This window comes from Cryptomeria japonica, chromosome 8, assembly GCF_030272615.1.
Source record: "Cryptomeria japonica chromosome 8, Sugi_1.0, whole genome shotgun sequence".
NCBI lineage: Eukaryota > Viridiplantae > Streptophyta > Pinopsida > Cupressales > Cupressaceae > Cryptomeria > Cryptomeria japonica.
In genome coordinates this window covers 15,388,013-15,412,163 of record NC_081412.1, presented here as the reverse complement: position 1 = coordinate 15,412,163, position 24,151 = coordinate 15,388,013, and positions in this window count along the sequence as shown.

The following is a 24,151-nucleotide window of genomic DNA, read 5'->3' as shown; positions in this document are numbered from 1 at the left end:
AAAACTAATAAAATCTACACCAAACAATACAAATGTGTCTTTAGAGTGAATGAAATTAAATACTTAAGGCTTTTAGTGTCAATTAAATGTGTTATAATGGACCCTAAGAAGAGAGGATTTTTGAGTCTAACAATTTGCTATACAAGATTTGTTAATTCCTATCATCCAATCAAGAAACATTTATTTTAGGAATTTGTTAAAGTGAATGTCTAAAAGTTTGTGGTGATATTCTTGATATTCCAACAAAATGAAATAAAATAAAAAATACTTAGAGCCTCTTAAAATATTAGGCATTCCAATACAACACTAGGTAGAAATGTCAATAGACTTCATTATGTGTTTTCCAAAGTCAAATAATCTTGATGTAATCTCTCTTGTTGTGGATAAAATCATTAAGAATGCATATCTTTTTGGTCTCTCTAATCCATCTCCTACTAACATTATAGAAAAAATATTCATACAAAATATACAAAAAATCAAGGAATTTCTAAAATCAAATTGCAAAAATGAGCCACCTCAAAATTCCCAATCAAGTGCACCAATTGAAGATGCAACATGGAATGCTTAAAAATTTATACAATATATTTTAGATTTGTTAAGCGTTGAGGGAAATTCTTTTCTAAAATGGAAGGGAATATTATGATCCTAATATATATATATGTATTCCTTAGTATAATATGTTGAGCACTTGTGGCATGCTTAATCATAATATTAATTATAGTTAGTACTGAATTAGGATGAAGGGGTATGTCCTTAAATAGTTAAGTTTATAAATAAAGGTGGAGATGTTTCTCCCAAAGCATCCTATAATCTATTAGTGAATTCATATGTTATCATTTGATAATTGGCGGTTACCCCATTGAAGTGTTCTTTTATATTTATAATTTTTATAAATATTTCTAAGAAATATCATAATAAATATTCCAATAACTACTTAAAAAGATGAGGACATAGAAGACATCTTGGATAGCCATGTGGGTAGAAGCACGAGAAATAGGCAGTATGAGGAGTATTTGGTCAAGTGGAAAGGAAAAAATGTTGAAGATTCAACATGGTTGTCTAGGGTTGAGGTTGACTATGCGATTTTTTCTTAAACACTTGAGATGTGACAAGGTCACTTCTCAAATTACCCTGTGTGTTTGATGTAGGAGCATCTAGTGGTGTAGGGGTGATCTTGCATCACCCAATAATATTATATTTTCCTTTTGTTTTATACTTTTGTTTAGTTGTTTTGGAGTCCATGATGACAATTATGAGGTGTAGGACACTCAAAATATTGAAACGACCAAAAATATTCACCTACTATTTTTAGTAAGTTGGCCTGTTTAGGTTCACATGGACATGAAAATTGAATCCAAGAATGAAATTGAAAAATAAAATGATTGGTAAAAGAATCATCTTAATATCTTACACCATTTGGAAGATATTAGAGTTTTCATCTTGAGAAATTTCTCTAATGAAGTTTCAAACTCAAAATTGAGGACCTTAGAAGCACCAAAAAAGTTTGAAAATTTGACAAATAGATCTTTAGATCATCTGGAATTTTAGATCTCTTCATGATCTTTCCAACAATGTGCTAAAATAGAAAATTAAATGCTTGAGTCAAAAGTTGTGGCTCTTGGAAGTTGTGCCACCAAAACTCAAGTTTCAATGAAAAACCCACCTAGGTAGGAAAATGAACGACGAGACCATTGGGTGCCAAAAAGAAGAAATGTTATACTTTCTAGAACATTCTTAGATAATATTGGTGCTAAATAAAGAGGCGAATCAAGTTTTACAAGGGGAAACTCCATTGGTACAAATTGTGGGTCTAGATTGTAGGTTTTTTTTAGAGAGTTTATTTTCTTTGTAATGATTTGAGCCATGTGGCTATAGCATATCATTTTCTAAATATCATAGTTCTCATTTCATGGGATAATAGAAATTAAGTGTTTATTTGTTACATTTTCTATTTATTTCTTTGTTGTTGTTGTTGTGTCTTTCAGTTTGTAAGGGTCCAGTACCCTTCATCAACATCTTTAGTTGTATTGTAATTTTTCTATTAATTTTTTAGTTGTTGATGTCAAAGGTTTGTCAAAGTTACGGTGTCTAAGGTGTTAGTAGATCAGTGATAATTAAATGTAATTTCTTCTAGTATGATATGGCTAAGCATTTGAGTTCTAGAATGACAAGCTATGATTGATAAATCTCTTCATGTTACAATTATGCTCTAGTTTGACTTGTTCCCGATCCAATATCTTATGTGGAGTTGTCTAGAAGAATCTATGTTATTATTTTGAGGTTTATTTATCAATAATAATATATATGCATTCATTTATATTGTCAGAAAGTCAAGTTTTTTTTTCATAGTTGAGAGTTATGGTATGTAGTTTGGAAGTGAAGTAAATATACACCTGACATGTCATATTCCAGAGTTTCAATGGTCGATCTTTAGTAGACAAAACGTTAAAAGTGACTTAGTGTTTATTGTGCTTGTTGGGTGATTGGGCTAATGTTCTGGTGTGATGCATCTCTGGATTGTAATGTGTGCCAGCTAGAAGTAGTGTGTATTTGTGCATCCGGTCCAATGGAACATGTGTTAGGTAACAAATAGTGCGTACCTCCTTCTAGAGTAACATGTGGTATTTTGGACCAAGCCTATTATAAATTTGGTGTAGGGTTTATTGTTGTGGATGACTTCTAAATGCAATAATCTTATTCTAGTCCAATTGGTGAATATAATTATGATTATAATTCATATATATAGTTGATTTAGGTTTATTCCTTGTGTGGTTCTTTAATGTATACATTTGAAAGGTGTGATTGGTGTGTGAGTATGTGGGTGATGTTGTGTATAGAATCTCAATCAATTAGTGTAGCTTTGATTGAAGATCATATGCACTGTGTGAGTGTGTTTTCATGTTGTTCAAATCAAAAGGAAGTTGATTATTCAACCTTGAAGGTCTACAATTAATATCTCTTGTATTTTATGAGATTGATGTATCATGTAGGTTGGTGCCTGCAAACATAATTGGGGATTGGTTTCTTTGATAGGTTGGTGCATACTTCATATTGTAAATTCCTTATACTCATGTTTTTGTGTGGTTGGATTTGGATATTAGATCCAAGCATATATTCTCACCGTGGTGTTTACCATTCCAGGTTTCCATGTAAATCTGGTGTTCTTTGTGTGGATGTATGTGTGTGTTGATAAATTTCTTTATTATTAAGAAAAAATTACTAAATAATACTTTAATGATTTTGGGTTCATTCTTAGAGAAATTAATGATAATTAATGTTTAATAAAGTTGAAATTGGCATGTACTGATTCATTCCCCTCTCAATATATTATTGTGCTCTTCAATTGGTATAAGATCTAAGTTCCTTAGAAGAAGTTTAACAATTTGAGGTAGATCTGAGATGGTGCACTCAGTTTCTCAAGGTATCCTCTTCAAACAAGACACCACTTTTTGATGGATCTAATTATTCATTTTTAAGTGCAAGGATGAAAGCATATTTGATGGACCTAGGACTTAAAGTTTAGAAATTGTTTGTGGATGGATATAAATTTGTTGATATTCCCCCAAGAGATCAAGTTGGAAATAAGGCTTGTGTAGTATTGTAAATTGCACCCAATGCAATTCCACTCTATATAAGTGCCTTTATTTTTTACTAATAAGATAATTCCTTCACTGCCTCGTCCTTTTGTCCTTTTCTGACTATGTTGACTAGTTTATTCGTGGATGCATGCACACCCTAGAGATATCCACACGTCATGATAGTATCTTGTAAATCTATAGTCCTAAGGTGGTCATTGAAGCATTATGCTTGTGCCTAGCAAAGCTCGTAACGCCTCTCCCTATGGCCACTAATGTCAATTTCATTCCTAGGCGTCATATCCTACCTTGGGAGCTAAATTTTGGCTCTCTAGACTCTTTAGATTAGAATTACAAACTCTGTTAGGTCCCAATTGATTCTATGGATTCTCTCTAGCTTTCTCTTGTTGATTTTCTAGCACTCTTGATTCTCTCACATTGGGAAGGTCATGCTTGAGACTCTCACCATTTTCATGATTTTTCTTATTCATCTAGCAAGCTCTCCACTTTGGGTGTGGAAGGGGATTCTTTCTCTTCTTCTTGTTATCTATGTCAGCATACATATTATTACATTTAATTTCTATTTTGTTTATCATTTTATCTATCAATCTATCTTGGCTATTCGTAGAGGTTGAAACACCAAAATGGGGGTCTGACTATGGAAAAAATCTAAAAAAAATCCCCAACATTTTCATTTCTTGGTTGTGTGTAGGTTATCGAGAAGGGTCTATTGTTGGAGGCTTCATTCATGGATCGATTGTCAAATTGCTTATATTCCTTTGTCCATTTCTATTTTATTTAAGCATATGTAGTCAGTTATTCTGCTTTTTGCCATAAGTTTATTTAGCTATAATTTATCTAGAACACATACCTAGGTAAGTGCACCAAGATAGGGGACCAAAAAAGTGTTAGGATTCCCAAAGATACTGAGAGGGGGGGGGGTGAATCAGTATCTAACCGGTTGATTAATTTACTTGAATTAAAACATGTAAATCATATCAATATAGTGTACCGGTAAATCAAAAGTAATGCACTAAACAAGAAAAACAATAACCACATGAAGAGAACACTATAACACAGTAGTTTAACGAGGAAACCCAGTGTGGGAAAAACCTCGGTGGGATTTTTGACCCACAATATTCACTTACTAGCCAATAAGGGAATATTACTGCTACAATAGGGGCCTACACATGCAGGAAGGCCAAGTGCCTAGAGCTCATTGCTCAATTACAAAAGGAAGTCAAACTGACTAACAAAAATGGACTATAATAATCCAATGTCTTGTACTGCTTCAAAATAGCATCTGCTATGCCAGATTCAGTACCGGTTTTAGCTCTGTTGCACACATAAACCCTTAACCTAAAATTCGCATATTAGGTCTACATTATTTTTCCTATCACCTTATTACAAAATGTTCTACAATGATCTCATACATATATAAGTCATATTACAACTCACCATGTCAACTTACAATGATTTTACAATTAATTACAAAATATATTATCAACAAAATTCTTGTCGGCCTGGGTGCCGATATCCTTTCTTTCACTGTCGATGTTCTATGTGCTAGTGTAGAGTTTGTCATTGCTGGTGTCAGTATAATTATCTTACCAGTAACATATGATTGCAAGGTTGTCATCAATGACAAAACCTTCAATCACCTACAATTTCTAATTGGAGTGTGCATTTGCCAACAATCTCCCCCTTTGGCATTGATGGCAACACTCGAGAAAAATCCAAAAAGTGTTGTCCAAAAAGAATCTACCAAAATTGTCTTACCAAAAACTACGTGCCAAATAATATGTGCTCCCCCTGAGCTAATGGTGTCTTCTACTAGTCATTTTTCTTATTACCATTACTCCCCCTTTGGCATCAATGACAAAGGTTGTCAAAGTGTCAACTGCGTGTGGTTTCCAGCTTCATCCCTGTAACCGGTTGGTTACAATCTGAAAAAGGTCTGCTAATACCAGATTCAAGCTCTCAGTGAACCGTTCATTGTCCTTTAATGCGGCCTCTGTCTTTTGAATTGTACCGATGAGGTGTTGTATTTTCTATTCTGGTGTCTTCTGTCCTTGAACCAATGCCTCAGATATCTCTTTTCTCAAGGAGGCGAGGTAATCCAATTTTGGACTAAGTCTCCATTTCAGATCTTTTGCCTTTCCTTTTATTCTTTCCTTCTCTCTTTCAAATTTCTAAAGTTCCTCCTCAAAACCTGTTATTTTCTGCTAAAAAACTGATAATGGTTTAGATGAATTAATGAAATTGTCAGCTAATTTATTTATTTCTTCCTATACCATACTGATCTTCTTGTCTATATCTACTATCAAAAAGTTTGTTTTACATGTATCTTTGTACAACTTTTTAAATTCTTTTAATGTTTTACATAGTGCCAGTAAAAGAGTGTCAAATTGTCTCATGCACTTCTTTATTTCCTCTTCAAAGAATCTATATTTTTCTTTCTCAAATTTCTCTTTCAATGCTTCCTCATTTATTTGTTCAACTGTCACAATGTTGTCAGTAATATACTTGGACAATGTGTCAAGTTGATTTAAAGAATCTTTATTATCCACATTACACTTGGGTGCTATCATTTTCAAAATTGGGATTGTATCATCAATAGCTTTTTATGCTTGTGCATTGCACTCTATTATTTTCTTGATTGAATCCAATAGAACTTCTATCACATTTGTTGCTTTGAATTCTGCCATGGAAGAACCAACAATCTGTATTCTGCTGGTGTGAGTAACTTCTTTGCTTGTAGTGACCTCTGGTAGGTCAGTTTGTGTTTGCATTTCTCTAAGAAAAGGTTTGGCTTTTTCAGCTATTGTTGGTGGCACTGTCTCTGCATGAACTTGTTCCTGTGAGGGAGCCTGTTGCTGGTGGCTCAGTAGATGAATCATTATGTACATCTGTGGTCTTTGCCTTTCTAGTGTTCGGGGTCACTGTAATCTTTTCTGCCAGTGGCTCTGTTGCCACATCTGATTTTCCAGTTGATTCTTTATCCACCAAAATATTGACTTTTTGAGTGTCTATGTTCATTGTATATAACACCTCAAAATCAGAATGTGTATCCTCATGTGGTGTTTCCATACTCTCAGTAGCCGGTTGATTGTCAGTAGTAACTACCAGTGGAGTATCTAAAGGTGGTGGGGATAAGTTATCCGTTATTTTTATACTAGGTGGTCCACCAACCTTACCTTTTCCATTATCCTTTTGATATACTTTGATGGGTTTAGGGATTATATACTCTTCCTATTTCTCCTTCTCTACAAGGAATATATCCCATGAATCAGTTGTTTCTTTTGTTACCTCATTCACTCTACCTACCATCAGTGCTACATGCCAGTGAGCAGTTGAAAATACTGACCAGTTAGCCTCAGAGATCAATTGATATAACTCATTAGGTGAGTTGACAGGATGTACAACAAGTAGTTTTTCAATATTTATTTTCTTATCAAGCTCAACAATAGCTAGCCTTCTAGCTTCTAGTCTATTATACAGATTTGCCTGTATTTCATCAACAACTTGCATCAAATTTTTTTTGTAAATATCTAAGTGTAAGATTACACTGTTCTCTACTTTCTCCTTGTCATCAGCCGATAGTGTGTCATATAATTTGTTAATGTTTTTTAGCTTCCCATACTCTATTATTTCATTGAGAAGTTTATCAATGGGAGCAATAGTTTATTGATTCTTCTTCTTAGGGGTCATCTTCTTTTTCTTTGGAGTCAGTTTCTTTGCTGGGGGCCTCACTACTTGTTGCTTCTGTCTTGTTTTTCTAGGAGAAGGTGAGGGTACCAGTGAAGTTTTTCTCTTCCTTTCAACTCTTTTGAATTTAGCCAGTATGTCACTCTCAGAGGAAGTTGCGACCGGTGACAGATGAATTTCCAGTTGAAGTTCTTCCAGTTCACTCTCCTTAATACCGGTTTGTCTTAATACATCTTCCTTGATAGCTTGTGCCTGTCGGGTTCCTTTTCTAATAGTTGCCTCAACCTTCTTAACCCTTTTCCTTGATTGAATTTGGCTTTCTATTGTTTTAGCACTGCCAAAAAAAATTTCTTCAGGTTCCTTTGGAGCTTCTAGGAGGGCTTTTGCATAAGTTTCTATTATGTTGCCATCAATTTCATACCCCATTTCAGTTACCCAGATGGTTCTAGGAATACCCGCCTCCATCCAAATTTCATCCTTCTTTATCACAAAATAGATTTCATCCTTATATTTGTCCACAGTTTTTTGTGACAATCTAACTCTAGTTTTGATTCGGGCCTTCAATGCCCGAAAATACTCATTTAAGTTCTTTCCCTTGTTCTCTCCCATGTTGTTCAGTAAATCTAACAATTGTTTGCCTACCGGTATATCAAAACCAAAATTTCTAATACCAATACTGGGTACTTGTTTGGTTATGTACATCATCAGACAAACAAGCAGGTTTCCAAATCTGAATGTTCCTTTTTTGTCTTTCTTTATCTTTCCCAAATTATCAATCAGTTCATCTTTAAGCCATTCACATATGTCTATCCTTGCATTATCATTTACCATATCATAGGCACTTTTAATGCATAGGCTAGAGACTAAGTTTAACCTATTTGCATGTGTAGTTTTGTAGCCTAAGATCATACTGATAAATTTGACATTGATATCCGTTACATCATTTACCCTTAGTGATCTCTTGTCAAATTTTGCACTAGTTAGGTCTATCACTATGTCATTTGAGACTCTCTTGGTTTTGTCAGGTATGTTACCAGTGGAAGGTAACCCTGTTACAACTTTGACAGCTTCCTTAGTAATCTTGTGAATAGAATCCAACCAAAATAATTCACCATGAACCCTGCTTAGCAAAATTCTTATGATATCCTTGGGAAAATCTAGGATACTAAGAATTTCTATAAAACCTAGGGTTTCTATTATCTTGTGTTCAGTTTTGACATTTTCAGATTCATCACAAATTACAAATTTAAACATGTTTTTTATTTCATCATCACCCAATTCCTCTATATGACAATGTATATACATTCTAGGGTTTTTAGCATAAACTACTCCTTTAGGGATTTGGGAGAATGCACCTATGTCATCATCTTTCTTAGCAATTTCGGGAACCAATTTGAAGACAGGTCTAGAGTGCTTAACTGCTTCAACAACAGTAGGGTTTGCAATGAATTCAGGAGCAGATGAAGAAGCCATGGTTATAAATACCTTTATCTGCCTTGAGGAATTATTGCTTGATGAATTGCTTCACTAAGGGTGCCTTCGCTCAGAAATTTTTGAGCTCTCGAAAGTTTGAATGCTCGATGAATGAAAAATGGAGCCAAAACACTCGCTTTATAATGTCATTTTCTCCAACTACCACATTTAATGCTTTCTGGTTAAGTAATGACTTAACTTTTTTGCAGGTATAGAAGTAATTTCAACTTCTTACCATCAATCGAGGGAATAATAGCATGTTTCTCATTTAGTTGCTAAACCCTCAAAGGATTTTCCTTCAGTTAGATGAAGAGTCTCTTGCTGGTGGAGTGTTACTCTGTTCTGCCGGTGGAGGAGTATTCACATCAACATTCTGATCTGAATTTCTAATCCATTGTTTTGAGAATTCTTGTTTTACCTCTTCAACCTTTTAGTTACCTTTCAAACTAGGACCTTTGTTATTTGTCGGTGATGCCTTACTTCTACAAAATTTTGCAATATGTCCAATCTTGTTATGGGCATAACAAGTCGCATTGTTCTTCTGAATAGCTTTCCCATATCCTATGCCGATATGTGTTCTGAATTGATTAGATAAGTGCCCAAATCTCCCACAAACATAACATCTCACATTCATTCTGCAATTTTCTGAATTATGACCAACTTTTTTGCATTTAGAATATTGACCGATGGGTGTATTGGTGTTCTGATAATTTCTAGATCTACACTGATTTTCTCTATGACCATACTTGTTACAATTAAAGAATTTGCCATTAAATTTGTAAGCAGTAGGTTGTCTTACCGGTTTGTTATGATCATGATTGTTTGCAATATCGGAGCTTTCACCAACTTCAAAGCCAAGCCCATTTGTATCACCATTAGGTTTCTGGTTCTTCAGCATGTCACCAAGTTTTTCTGAACTTTTCTTGAATTTTTCTTTGTGATGATTTGCAGCAGTTAGTTCACTTTCCAAGATTCCTTTTTGTCTTATGAGTTCAGTTCTGTCATTTTGTGTGTGCATTAAATCTGTCTTCAACATATCATTTTCATGAGTAAGTCTTGTGTTCTCATTTCCAGCATCATTTAGTCTTCTGGCCAAGTCTTCTTCATTTTTCTTCCTATCTTCAATTTCTTTACAAAATCTCATAGTCATATCCTACATCTCATTTTGTGTTGTACCGATCTCTTGTCTTAGCTTGTTTACCAGATCATTAAGAGTTTCCTTTTCATCATTCTCATTCTGCATCTTTTCACAAAGTTCTCTTCTCTTATTTCTTGCAATGGTAAGATTTTCTTGAAGTACTTGAATGATATCCTGGGTAGCCTTTAGATCATCTTCAAGTTTGATATTCTTCACCTTTTCTGCATCATAGCCTAAAAGAGTTGTTTTCAATTATTCTCTCAAGTTCTCCATCTCTATCGGTGTCAAGATCTTCCTCAAGCTGTTAGACTTCTGAAAGTAGAGGACTAGGCTCTGATACCAATTGTTAGCATTCCCAAAGATACTAAAAGGGGGGGTGAATTAGTATCTAACCGGTTGATTAATTTACTTGAATTAAAACATGTAAAATTTACATACATATATATTAATTTACTTGATTAAAATTTGAACTTTGAATTGGTCCTAAGGTTGTTAAAGGCTCAAATATGTGTCTTTGCAAAATGAGTGAGCATGTGATCCAAGGTTGTCATCCTTTTTCCCACATTATGGTCAATCATAAATATGCCAATCAAAATGTGAAAAATGGATGAATTTTTAAAATCACAAAGAATTTAGCAAAATCACTTTGTGAACATGTCCTAAGCATTGTTTTGTGTCATATGACCAATTTTTGCTTGAACCCAGTTCACAGTTTGCCATATTTTAAACTTTAAAATTTTGATGTCCCTCACTTTAAATCAATTAAAATCCCACACCCGAGGTTTCATCATGAGGAATAAATGTTGGTATATGCTCATCCTCCTACCTTGAAGGTGTTTTTCAAATTTTGAAGCCTAACTCCTTACCAATTGAAAGTTGTGGTCATATTTCTTAAATCAAGGCATTAAGAGTCTAATGGGAAATATTTGAATTATTCTTTTAAAAATAATTCAAATATTTTAAATTGTTTTTAATATATTTCTCATTTTGCCCTTTTTGAAGAGGAAAAGAAATCAAAAGTCTTTATGTAGGTTCTGATAGAATAGTTGCAAGTGATCCTTTTCTTAATGCCCTTTGTTGCTCAAAACTTTCATATTTCTAACCTTGAAAGGTTAGAAATGCTCAAAAAATGAGCAATCCTAACCAATTGCCTTGAAAAGTCAAAATCCTAACCTTGGGAGGTTAGAAATGCTCAAAAATTGAGCAATTCTAACCTAATATTCTCAGTTGCTCAAAAATCCTAACTTTCTAACCTCTATTCGAGCATTGAAAGAAAATTAGTTATGTTCATCCATCTCTGGGAGTGAAATGAAACGATTGCAGAATACAACCAAATGGATTTGTTGAAGCGGCTTTAGAATTTTTCAAGTAATTATGCAATTGACAGGTTGACTAAATGGATTCCTTGGAGATTTGATATCTCAAGGAGTTAAATTTAATGATGGAAAGATCTATGGAAGATGGATGTGTTGAAAAGTCATAACTTTCTGTTTGACAGAATGCCAAATGTGGAAGCATAGGCATTATATGTGAATTTTTTGAATTATTTCCTCAAAAATATGTCATCTCATCTAATGTGATGAATGCAAGATCTGCAAATTTGTTATTAAGTTTTAATCTTTCAGAAAGTGCAATTGGTGGGTATAAAAACCAAATTCATCAACCTTTGTTATCATCTTTCCAGCTGCACAAAGCTGGAGAAAAAGGCATGACAAATGGAGGAAGTGGTGCATTCGGTTATTGGTGATATACGATTCATATATTACTCACACCGTGTTTTACCTGCTTGGTTAAAAGGAATGCCACGCCTTAGTATGCAATGATTGCAGTCATGCACAAAATGAATTTGGTGAACAATTTTTTTAGAAACTCGCAAGTAAATCCAATTAGCGGGTGTAAAGCCAAATTCCACAACCTTTACTAGCATCCTTTCCGCTTGTGCAGAGATGACAGACTATGAAGCCCTGGTATAAGCATCAGCAAGGCAAGTGAACCGTTTGGAAAAATGCTCAAATTAATGTGGTCTCATAACAGGACATGGTCGCATTATACACAAAGCATTTGAGTTGTTTTGACAGCACGCCTCAAAGAGACATCTCCTCATGGAATGTGATGACTACATAATTGTTCAACAAAATGCCTCAAAAGAATGATATCTCATGGATACCAATGTTGTAGAAGAGATACAAATCGATTTGTTGAAAAATATTTCAAAAGATTTCGAGAAAATGAAAATGGCATGAACAAAGCCAAAAACAAAAACCTTTGTCATTATCTTACTGCATTGCCTTGCTCGATATGCATACAAAATATGAAATCATGGATGACACAGCTAAATTGTTTGACATATTGCATTGAAGAAATGTGTCTCATTACATATGATGATTGCAAGATTCACATTAAATGAGAATGTTGAAAGAACTCTAGAAATTTTCAAACAAATAGAATTCACAATGATAAAAGCCAATGACCTTATGCTTGTGCCAAAATGGCATTGTGGAAACTACAGATTTTGTTGGAACTTTATGTTCTGCCAGAAATTCATTGTAAAATGTGAAAGCATTAACAAGGCATTGATTTGTTTGATAAAATACCTCAACAAAATATCAATCATGTGTGAAATGTGGAATCATCAATAGCACATGAGAATTTTGACAAAATGGATCAAAATATGTCAGCTTAATCAATGAAATGAATTGACCATAGAATGTAAAGCTTTCAGAGATTTAAATTAATGAAATGTGCTGGAACACATCCCAACATTATCTTATATGATGAATGTTTCCAATGACAATGAGTACAAGAGATAGAAGATGTCATCAAAATGATATATTTTTTAGGTTTTCAAATGTGGTTTGATACATCATTGATAATGTTGAGATAAATGTGATATCGGCTTGTGAAGATTCAATATAGAGCATTAGCAGATGCAGAAAATAAAGAGGTATCTGATTATGCAAGGTAGAACCTATAGAGTTTGCAGACAAACAACATATCTTTTCTGCAAAATATAGATCAGATTCATTTGCTGAAAAATGATAAGAAGGCCAAACCAAATGACTAATTTGCATCATATTGTGAGATTAGATATGAATGGTGTATATTTCAATTAAAATGTTTCATGTTTGAGATAAGATGCAAAGAAGAAGAAAGAGGGCTACAAGGCGCTTCATCCAGGCACAATGTCTAATTGTATCCTTTATGTATTTGAGAATCTATGCTATGTGCACCATAGTTTCCACAACACTATTCTCATGTTGAATGCCCATTGAACAACTTATATATTATGATCATAGCTTATTGCAGTCACTATTCAAGTATAAGGTGGTAATATGTTCTGCAAATGGGTATTAGTTGGTCCAGGTGAATTTTGAATCAAATGGTGTCACGGCAATAAAAGGGATGATCCTTTACACAAAAGGAATAAATGAAGATATAAAGTTATGTTCCTACTCTGACTTTGTCTAGAGTTTCCAAATAAATTTGGTGATCAAAGTTGACAAAGCAGTGAACGTTCAACTTCTTGTCAATGTGCACATCCATTGAGGACATGTTGTTAATTGATAGCCCTTGATTTTGAACGTGTGAGTTGTGGATTGGGCAAAAGACATAATGGCTACCTCAGAAAAACTAATAGCTTATTCTTTCTTCAGATTTATGGGTTTTAAGTTACCTTTTTGAAAAATGTGACTTTTGTTGCTTATTATAAATAAATGCAAAAATGATGAAATCCTAACCATGTAAAGTTTGTTATTTTCAAAAGCAACGCATTTTCAAAAAGGAAGTTATTTGGGTAGTTACTAGGTGGTTATCTTGTGAAGCATATAAATACTAGGCTATTTGTAATAAAAAGGGGACTTTTTTGACAAAGGTGAAACTCTGCAGAATTTTGTAGAGAAACTTTAAAGAACTTTTGGTTTTCACATTTGGTACTCAAACCTTTTGGACTTGTATATTTTCAAAATAATAACAAAGAATTCATTTGATTCGTATGTATTGGATGTGTTTATGTGTTATGATTATCTCTTTCTCGTATGTTAAATTGATAATCCTTTTGTGTATTGGTGAAATCCATTGATTCTCTATTCCAAAATTTATGTAACTGATGAATCACATCATTTCTTGGTATTTGGAATTGTATGTGTTAGTACAACTTATTTCTTCGTATGTTGGGGTTTGTTGTCTTTCTTTCATCATCTTTGCATATCTAAAACTTGTTGTGTGCTTAAACCCCCTTTGTATCTATCATCATTTGTGAAATCCTATTTGGTGTTTGTATGACTGCCATTGGGGTTTCTATTATTCACCTTTCTTTAGTTTTGTCTCCTTTTTGTACTTTCAGGTAAAAAGTACACAAAAATCCCAAATACCCCCATCATACAAGGGAGCTGCCCCTCTCAAATGCAGAGGAAGATTGTGGATTTCCTACAATCTCTCCAACTATTGGAACTTTTGTCACTGCTCTTCAGGAAAACAGGATTAGTTTCAGATAAACAACCGCAATGACAAATCTATTTACCAACAGTTTAAAAGTTATAGTTGTTGGAAGTTGAAGATTCTTTTTAAAATGTTCATCTCAGTGTCAAAAGTGGCAATAAAGTGGGAACCATTATTGTGAGTTCACCCATATGTGTGTGTGTGTGTGTGTGTGTGTGTGTGTGTGTGTGTGTGTGTGTGTGTGTGTGTATGTATGTATGTATGTATGTATGTATGTATGTATAGATATATATATACATACATATATATGTGTGTGTGTGTATGTATGTATGTATATATGCATATATATATGTGTGTGTGTGTATGCATATATATATATACATGTATATATATATCTATATATACACATATATAGAGAGATATACATATATACATGCATACATATATATATAAATATATATGTACCTTTTTGTACTTTCAGGTAAAAAGTACAAAAAAATCCCAAATACCCCCATCATACGAGGGCGTTGACCCTCTCAAATGCAGAGGAAGATTGTGGTTTTATTGCAATCTCTCCAACTGTTGGAATGTTTGTCACTACTCTTCAGGCAAATAGGGCCAGTTTCAGATAAACAAATGTAGTGACAAATCTGCTTACCAACAGTTTAAAAGTTATAGTTGTTGGAATTTGAAGATTATTTTAAAAATTTCCATCTCCGTGTCAAAAGTGGCAAAAAAGTGGGAACCATTATTGTGAGTTCACCCATATGTGTGTGTGTGTGTGTGTGTGTGTGTGTGTGTGTGTGTGTGTGTGTGTGTGTGTGTGTGTGTGTGTGTGTGTGTGTGTGTGTGTGTATGTATGTATATGTATGTATATATATGTATGTATATATATATATGTATATATATATGTATATTTATATTTATGTATATGTATATGTATATACATATATGTATATACATGTATATAAATATACAAATATATATATATATATGTATACATATATGTATATGTATATGTATATGTATATGTATGTATGTATGTATATATACACACACATATATAGATATACATACATACATACATATAAATGTGTGTGTGTATATGTATATATGTCTGTGTGTGTATATATACATATATATCTATATATACATATAGAGAGAGAGAGATACATGCATATATATATATATACATATACATACATACATACATACATATATATGTATATATATGTATGTATGTATATATATATAGACACGTATATACATACATATATACACATATATATACACATACATATATACACACATACACACACACACACACATATATATACATATATTGGCAGGATGTTTGAGAGTGGTTTCAGATCTCTAGGAGTTATAATGCAGATTCTAGTTTTTAGAGTGTGTAGCGTCGTAAATTGTACACACTTGCTAGGGTGGTACAATTTCACACCTAGTTTAGCACCCGCCTTGGTGCATTTTACATTTTGCATTGCATTTCTCCTTTAGCACTTAATTAATCAAATTAATTAGGTCTAAGGTCCTATTTCATCATCCTTCACATCATAAAGTCGGGCCCTTTCATTAAAGTGTGCCCCTTTTCATGTTATTCCTCCAATACATCATCTAATCAAAAACCCTAATTAAGTCCTATTTTGAACTTGGGGGCTTGATTTCGGGGGTCAAAACATCTCAAAATCACTTGTAACTTCAGGATTCTCTCTAAAATCATCATATCTGATGGCCCTAAAAATTTGGTGAAAAGTTGTCGAGACCATGGTGCCCAGAGTGCACACGGTCCCGGACATTTTTCCCGAAATTTTAGGCGCACGATCCAATCATAAAATAAAGCTTAACCCCAAGAAACTGGCAGGAGATTCAATCTCTAGGTCGGCCAAAAGATGAAATTACGACCTAGGGTTCATACATAAGAGCTCTCTTTCTTCATTTGAAAGGATGGGAATTTTGTTTTCAGGGACTTGATATGCAGCGAAAGAGCAGATCTTTGAATACTTCAACAACATTCAACATCCCTCTATCAAGCATTTATCAATTCCATTCATCCATTTAGGGCTTGGAAGACATTGAAGAACAATAGGAGATTACCGACTGAAGATTGGCTTGTACCTCTCCCTTGGGGGTTGGGTATGATTTCATGTTGTTTTCATGTCTTTGCATAAGCTTCAATATCTCATTTATTCATGCTTTAGATCACTTTGCATCTTGATTTAGAGCATTTACATTATCATTTACAAGCAATTAGGGTTTACTTTCTAGGTTGCTCTAGTTTGCTTACTTGCATTTTAGATCTTGCACACACACAAGGTCTGCACACACATTACTTTTACAATACAACTTGGCTATTCGTGGAGGTGGAAATCACTGAAGCGGGGGTTTGACTAAGGCAAAACCCTATATAGCTGCCCAAACACCTTTTTCAGATACAAGTGCAGGTTTTGGGACTCGGACGACGCCGCAGGTTACAGATCCGGGAAAAGCAGGTCGAGACAGCACCCGACACCAAATTGCAGAGAAAAAGACCAGGACAGGGGCATGGGGCGCCCTAGTCCTGCCAGGACAGGGGCGTTGGGTGCCCTGGTCCCTGGGACAGAGGCACTAGGCACCCTGGTCCTCCTGACAGATAGCATTTTAGACAGTTTTCCAGAGTGCAAAACAGCAGTTTCCGGTGCAGTTCCGGGACAGAATCAGGACAGTGGCACCCGCGCCCCCGTCCCGAACATTTTCAGTCAAATTTTGACTTCGGGTATGCATCTGCATTCTTGTTTTATCCTTGTGTTTACAGCTTTCCATTGTTTAAGTTCAATTCTGCAATCTTGTTATTAGTTCATACTTGCATTTTAGGGTTAGGAATTGAACTTGCATAATCTTACCTTTCATTTACAACAAAGGAATAGAAATCCTAATAGGTAGCCTGTGGCTCTCTCTTTCACAAAAAGAAGTAGCCAATTGTGTGATACCTCTAGGCTCTTTCGTATTCCGTAATGTGTGTCAAAAGGTAGGATTAGGGCATGATAACCTAGTATCGCTTTTTCCCCCACACATTTTGGTGAACCCGACGTGAACCTATCATTGCTTCCTCTTGCATTGCATTTGTTAGATCTAGATCTAGATTTAGTGTGTTTTCATTTCATTTTCATTAAAAGGAAAAAAGAAAAAAAAGAAAAAAAAAGAGTGTGTTTCTTTGCATTGTGTGTTTAAATTTCATGCAACTTTTATTTCAAAATGTCAGACTTTTATTTGCAAAATGTTTATGCTTATGATGATTATTATGAGTATAGCCAAGATGAATTAGATGAATCTTTATATGAGTTTTTGAACCCTAAAGATGCCAAACCTTCATTTTACCAAAAACTCATAAACCTTGTTACTATGCCATTTCGTTGTGATGAGAAAGATAAGTTGAATGATTCCTCTCAAGGGTACATTCCTATCAACTCTTCCACTAAATCTAGTAACATGGTTGTTTTCAACAATCCCCTCTATGAAGAGATATCTCCTTTTGAACCAAAAGATAAACCTTTTGATAACTATAATCATACTTTGTTGGATGATGCTCTTGATGACTTTGTGGCTTTATCAAAATCTTTAAACAAGAACAAGACTTCTAAATTGGTTAACATGATAAACTTGAATGAGCATAAAAAGCCCCTCTTTGAAGTCCAAGGTGCTTATCCTTCTCCCACCTTTCAAGTTCCTAAATCACCTCTCCTTACTATCCAAGGAGGGTATGATCATGATTCCTTTCGTACTCCGAATAAACCAATCATCACTGTGCAAGGAAGAAAACCTATAAGTCCTTATAGTTATGCCAAGAAAATAACTAGAGAGAGTTATCATGTGGTTGCCCATACTTATCATACCAGAAATAATAGACAGCCTAGTCCTCCTCCTGTTATTCTAGTTTCTCTTCCGAATCCTCAACCAATTCTTCCGCAAGCTCCATGTATTGCACAAGTTCTTAGTAAGGAATATGATCTCATAGAACAACTTAAAGTTACCCCTGCTAAGATATCCCTTTGGTATTTGATTCAAACTTCTTCCGCTCATCATGGAATGTTACAAGATGCCTTGAAAGATTTGAATTTTCCTCCACCGAATACATCTAGTAATATAGCATCTTTGGTTAACTCTGTGATGAATCCTAAAGCTCAAATTGTGTTTACCCAAGATGAGTTTCCTACTAGTGAAATTCAACATCAATATGATCCCTTGATGATTGTGGTTATCATGAAAAGCACTGCTATAAGATGAACACTAGTAGATAATGGCTCGTCTTAATGTGTGTAGCATTAATCTTTTGCATAAGATGAATGTGGATACATCCCTAATTGAGCCGGACTCTCATCCTATTCGAGGCTTTGATAATGTGGCTAAAACTTCATTAGGTACTATCACCTTACCCATCATAGTGGGGCCTGTTACTTTGCCTACTCCTATCCATGTTATGTCGGGAAATCTAACATACAACTTGTTATTAGGGAGACCTTGGATTCACAGTATGCAAGCTGTCCCCTCTACATTGCACAGACAAGTTAAATTTATCTACAACAATAAGACATATACCTTGATAGGTGATACTAATTTTCAAGCTTGTTTGCAAACATCTACTTCCAAAGGGGGTTCTTCTAAGCCGTCCTCGTCTAGTGATGACTCTTTAAACAAGATACCTATCGATGAATCCTCGCTCTCTAATGATCAAAATTATTTGGATGAGTCTGGAGCTCCTGAAGAAGACTCTTCTTGACTTGAAACTACACATAAGAAGGATTTTGATCCTGAGAAGGTTCTCGCAGACGACGATTGGGGATCCCTTGATTTTAATCCCACCTTTGTAGGTGAATATAAGGTTCCTTATAGAGAGCTTAAAGTTGAAAAGAAGGAAGAAGCTAAAAATCAATCAACATTACCTGAGCCTATGAGCAATAATTTTGTGGCCGCTTCTCAAACTTCTTCTCCTCGCACCTCTAATTCTGAAGAGTTTGACTCTTTGTCTTATGAAAAACCGCCTTCTCTTTCTAAAATGGCTGATCGTTATGGTCGTGGTTTTCGCATTTTTGCTAAGCATGGGTATCATGGAAATGGTTGTGGCGCTCACGAACAAGGGATAAAAGTTCCTCTAGAGAATAATCTTCACAATTATGCCTTTGGAATTGGCTATAATCCCTGCAAGCGCACTAAAGCTTCTAAGAGACCATGTATTAGTGTTAATGCTATTTCTACATCTCTATCAATGCAACACCCCGAGTACATTGATGAGGATCCTTCGTGTGCCTGTGCTTTGGATGTTTTTCCTACCGATGATGCTTTAGCTGAGTTTTTAGGAGCATATGATACTCTTCCTCGTTATCATCACAATAGGGGACTCCCTTATTGTTTGAACACTGAAGCCTATTTTGGAAAAGAGATTGATAATGATGAGATTGTGAAAGAATTCCCTCAGTTAAAGGATACTCCTCAACAAAGTAATCTTCTCATAAGTGACACCACTAATGTTAAGATGGATCCTTGCAATGAAGAAAAAGCTATTAAAATTAGAAAATGTTTGGATGAAGAGGAACAAAAACAATATGAAGATTTATTGCATGAATTCCCCGAGATCTTTGCTTGGACATACTCTGACATGCCTGGTATAGATCCTAAGATTGTTACTCATAACATTGTCTTAGTTCCTGATGCTAGGCCCGTAAAACAAAAGATTCAAAAAATGAATCCTAAGGTGGCTCTGCTTGTAAAGGCTGAGATTGAAAAGTTATTGGAGGCTGGATTTATCCGCCCTATTGATTATTCCCCGTGGATTTCAAATATTGTCGCTGTGGCTAAACCAGATAATAAAATAAGAATGTGCACCAATTTTCGAGATTTAAATAAGGCTTCTTTAAAAGATGATTTCCCTCTTCCAAACATTGACATGATAGTTGATTCTACGACAGGACATGCCTTGTTATCCTTCATGGATGGTTTTTTAGGATACAATCAAATTTACATTAACCCTCAAGATCAATTCAAAACTGCTTTCACCACTCCTTGGGGTACGTTTTGTTGGATAATGATGCCTTTTGGACTTAAAAATGCCGGTGCAACTTATCAATGAGCAATGACCCTTATCTTTCATGATTATATGCATAAGATTTTAGAGGATTATGTTGATGATATTTTGGCCAAATCCATTCTTCACATAGATCATATTAAAATCCTTCGTCAAATCTTTGAAAGAATTTGTAAATATCACATGCGCTTGAATCCCCGAAAATGTGTTTTTGGTGTGGATAGTGGAAAACTATTAGGATTCATAGTTTCGCATCGTGGGATTGAGGTGGATAATAAGAAAATAGATGCTATTGTCAACATGCCACCTCCTAGAAATGTGTCTCAACTCAAAAGCTTACAAGGAAAGATTCAAGCTATTCGCAGGTTTGTATCTCAACTTGCGGATTGCACTTTTCCTTTTACTCAGCTTCTCAAAAAGAATATCACTTTTCAATGGAATGAAGATTGTCAGCAAGCATTTGAAGATTTAAAAGTGTATCTGGCTAATCCTCCTATCCTTCGACCGGCCGAACCTTCTCAACCCTTCCTTCTTTATACAGCTGCTTCCTCTCATGCTCTTGCAGCATTATTGGCACAACATGATAAAGATGGTAAGGAGTGTCCGGTTTATTATATAAGTCGTACCTTACTCGATTATGAGACCCGATATTCTGCGATAGAAAGACAATGCTTGGCCTTAGTGTTTGCGACTCAGAAATTGAGACATTATCTCTTAAATTCAGAAGTCCACGTCATGGTAAAGTTTGATCCTTTGAAGCATCTTTTCTCTAAAACTGATTTATCAGGACGCCTAGCTAAGTGGGTTATGACGTTAACTGAATTTGACCTTAAATTTGTTTCACAAAGAGCAATTAAAGGGCAAGCATTGACCTATCACCTAGTTGAGGCCCCTTCACCTTTCTCCTTCCCTAACCTTGAGTCTTTTCCTGACGACTTCATTCTTTGTACAGAGAAAGAAGAAACTTGGGAGTTATACTTTGATGGCTCTAAGTGTCGTACAGGATCGGGGGCAGGGGTTGTTTTGATTTCTCCTACAAAGAAATCCATTCCCTTATCTTATCATCTCAATTTCCTATGTACCAATAACATTGCTGAGTATGAGGCTCTTATAGCAGGAATAAAGGCAGCCTTAGCTTTGAATATAAAACACATACATATTTTTGGAGATTCTCAATTGATTATAAGACAAGTAACAGGACTATATCAAGCGAAACAAGACAAATTATCACAATATAAAGACCTTGCTATCTCTTTGTTACAAAAATTTGATTCTTACACCATGGAACCTGTTCCTCGAAAAGATAATCGACATGCGGACGCAATGGCATGTGTGGCTTCTTTGATATCTTTAGAGGACCCTATGGTTGATCTTAAATTTGTTATTCACAACCTTATTTCTCTAGCTATTGTAGATGATTCTAGCTTGGTGACATGTTGTGATTTTATAGACTCAGATGAATGGTATTCGCATATCGTAAGATAGTTGACTGATGGTACCTTTCCTGATTCCGCTAATAGGAACACTAGGGCTAGAGTTCACAAGCTGTCCGCTAGATATATCATTCTTTCTAATGTTTTTTACCGAAGGGGTTATAACGGTCTTCTCCTTCGTTGTCTTAACAAATTGGAAATCCCTATTGCCCTTGAAGAGGCCCATTTAGGTGCCTGTGGGGGGCATTTTGGAGGCAAATCCTTGGTTAAAATATTTCTTCGCATGGGATATTATTGGTAAATGATGCAGCAGGATTCTTTTTCATTTGTTAAGAAATGTCATCAATGTCAACAACACAATAATTTGATTCATGCTCCTGCCCAAGAACTTCATTCTCATGTGGCTTCTTGGCCTTTCTCTGCATGGGGGCTAGATCTTATTGGTAAAATCTCCCCTCCTTCATCTCAAGGACATACTTTCATTATAACCGCAATAGATTACTTTACAAAGTGGGTAGAAGCCGTTCCCCTTCGCTCTACTACTGCTGAAGTGATTTGTCGATTCCTTCTAGAAAACATTATTTCTCGATTTGGGATACCTTCCACTATAATCTCTAATAATGGGACATCATTTAAGAATAAGGACGTGAAGAAATTCCTCGAGAAGTATCATATCAAACATCGATTTTCTACACCATACTATCCTCAGTCAAATGGTCAAGCCAAATCATCCAATAAGATAATTGAACAAATTCTTCGTAAAACTATGAATAAGCATGGTAAGGATTGGAGTACTCAGCTAATCTATGCTCTTTGGGCCTACTGAACTAGTGTATGAATTGCTACCGGAACTACACCTTATAATCTTGTTTATGGTGCTGATGCTATTATGCCTTTAGAATTAGAGATTCTGTCACTTAGAGTTTCTCTCAAAGGTATAGTAGATGATGACGCTTATAGAGAACAAAGACTTCAACAGCTTGAGATGCTTGATGAACAACGTATAAATGCTCTTGAGCATATTCAAGCGTATCACAAAACTCTACAACGAAGCTATAATGATAAGGTTATTCAACGTTCCTTCTCAGTGGGTGACTTAGTACTCTATGAGAATCAGCGCAATGTGAATGCCTTACTTGAAGAAAAGGAAAAATTTAGTCCTAATTGGCTTGGACCGTACATTGTTATTGAAGATTATGGATCAGGTGCTTACAAAATAGCGGGTTTAGACAGTACGTCTCTTAAAGACCCTATAAACGCTATGCACTTGCGTAGATACTATGCTTAATTCCTCATTCCTTATCATTCATCTATTTCCTTTCTCACTTCTTCAAAATTGGATGATATGTTAGCATATCTTTGTTAGAGCAAATGGAATTAAATGATGTTTTGTTTAATCTATATTGCTTCGTTCCTGACAAGCATGTTTCTTTACTTTATGGTTTGTCTTGAATTCATTTTATGTAAATTGAAAAAGATTTACATTTTTCATTATGTTGACATATTATACAATATCTTTATGTGTTAAGTTGAATCGTGTCATGTTGTGTTTAAATTCAAATTAAATCACATTAGTTATATGATTCTTAGGCTTAACACATATTTTTCTTCCCTATCATCAATGTAGTACTTGATTAAATATTTTAATTAAGTCACATATGTATCAATTTAATCATGGAGCATTGAGAAATCAATAACATGGAAATTAAATTCAGAACATACATGTACATCTACCAAATGTATTAACTTTAATCAAAATACACATTGTTTTTAGACATTAAAGATAACACATTTGAGACAAAGAAGCATGTATATATATATATATGTGGATCAATATACAAAGGTAGGTCACTACACATCCAAAATGTGACCTACCCTACATCATAAGATCATCTCCTATCCCTAGGGCTGGTGGCTGGAGAGTGATGACTAGATGCTCCCTCCTGATCCGGCCGTACAGGTGGACCCATAGGGGTATACCGTGATATAGATTGTGAATGGCTCCAAGAGGAACTCCTACGATCCCTATCCATAAGGATCGCGTGATACGAGGTAGCCTTGGCCTGAGCTGCTGCTAGATCACGCTGTGCCTGCTAAAGGTCCTCTGATAGAGCTCGCTCTCTCTCCCTCCATATCTCTACCTGTACTCGAAATGGAGAAAATAAATCATCATGCCGACCCGCGTTCCCTTGAGGTCTATAAGCAACCTGCGAGGAACTAGGGATCTGCGCCGTCATGGAGATATCTGTCACTGCTTGCTGGATCAGAGAATGCCACTCCTGTACATTAGCTGTAGCAGTAGAACAGATCATGT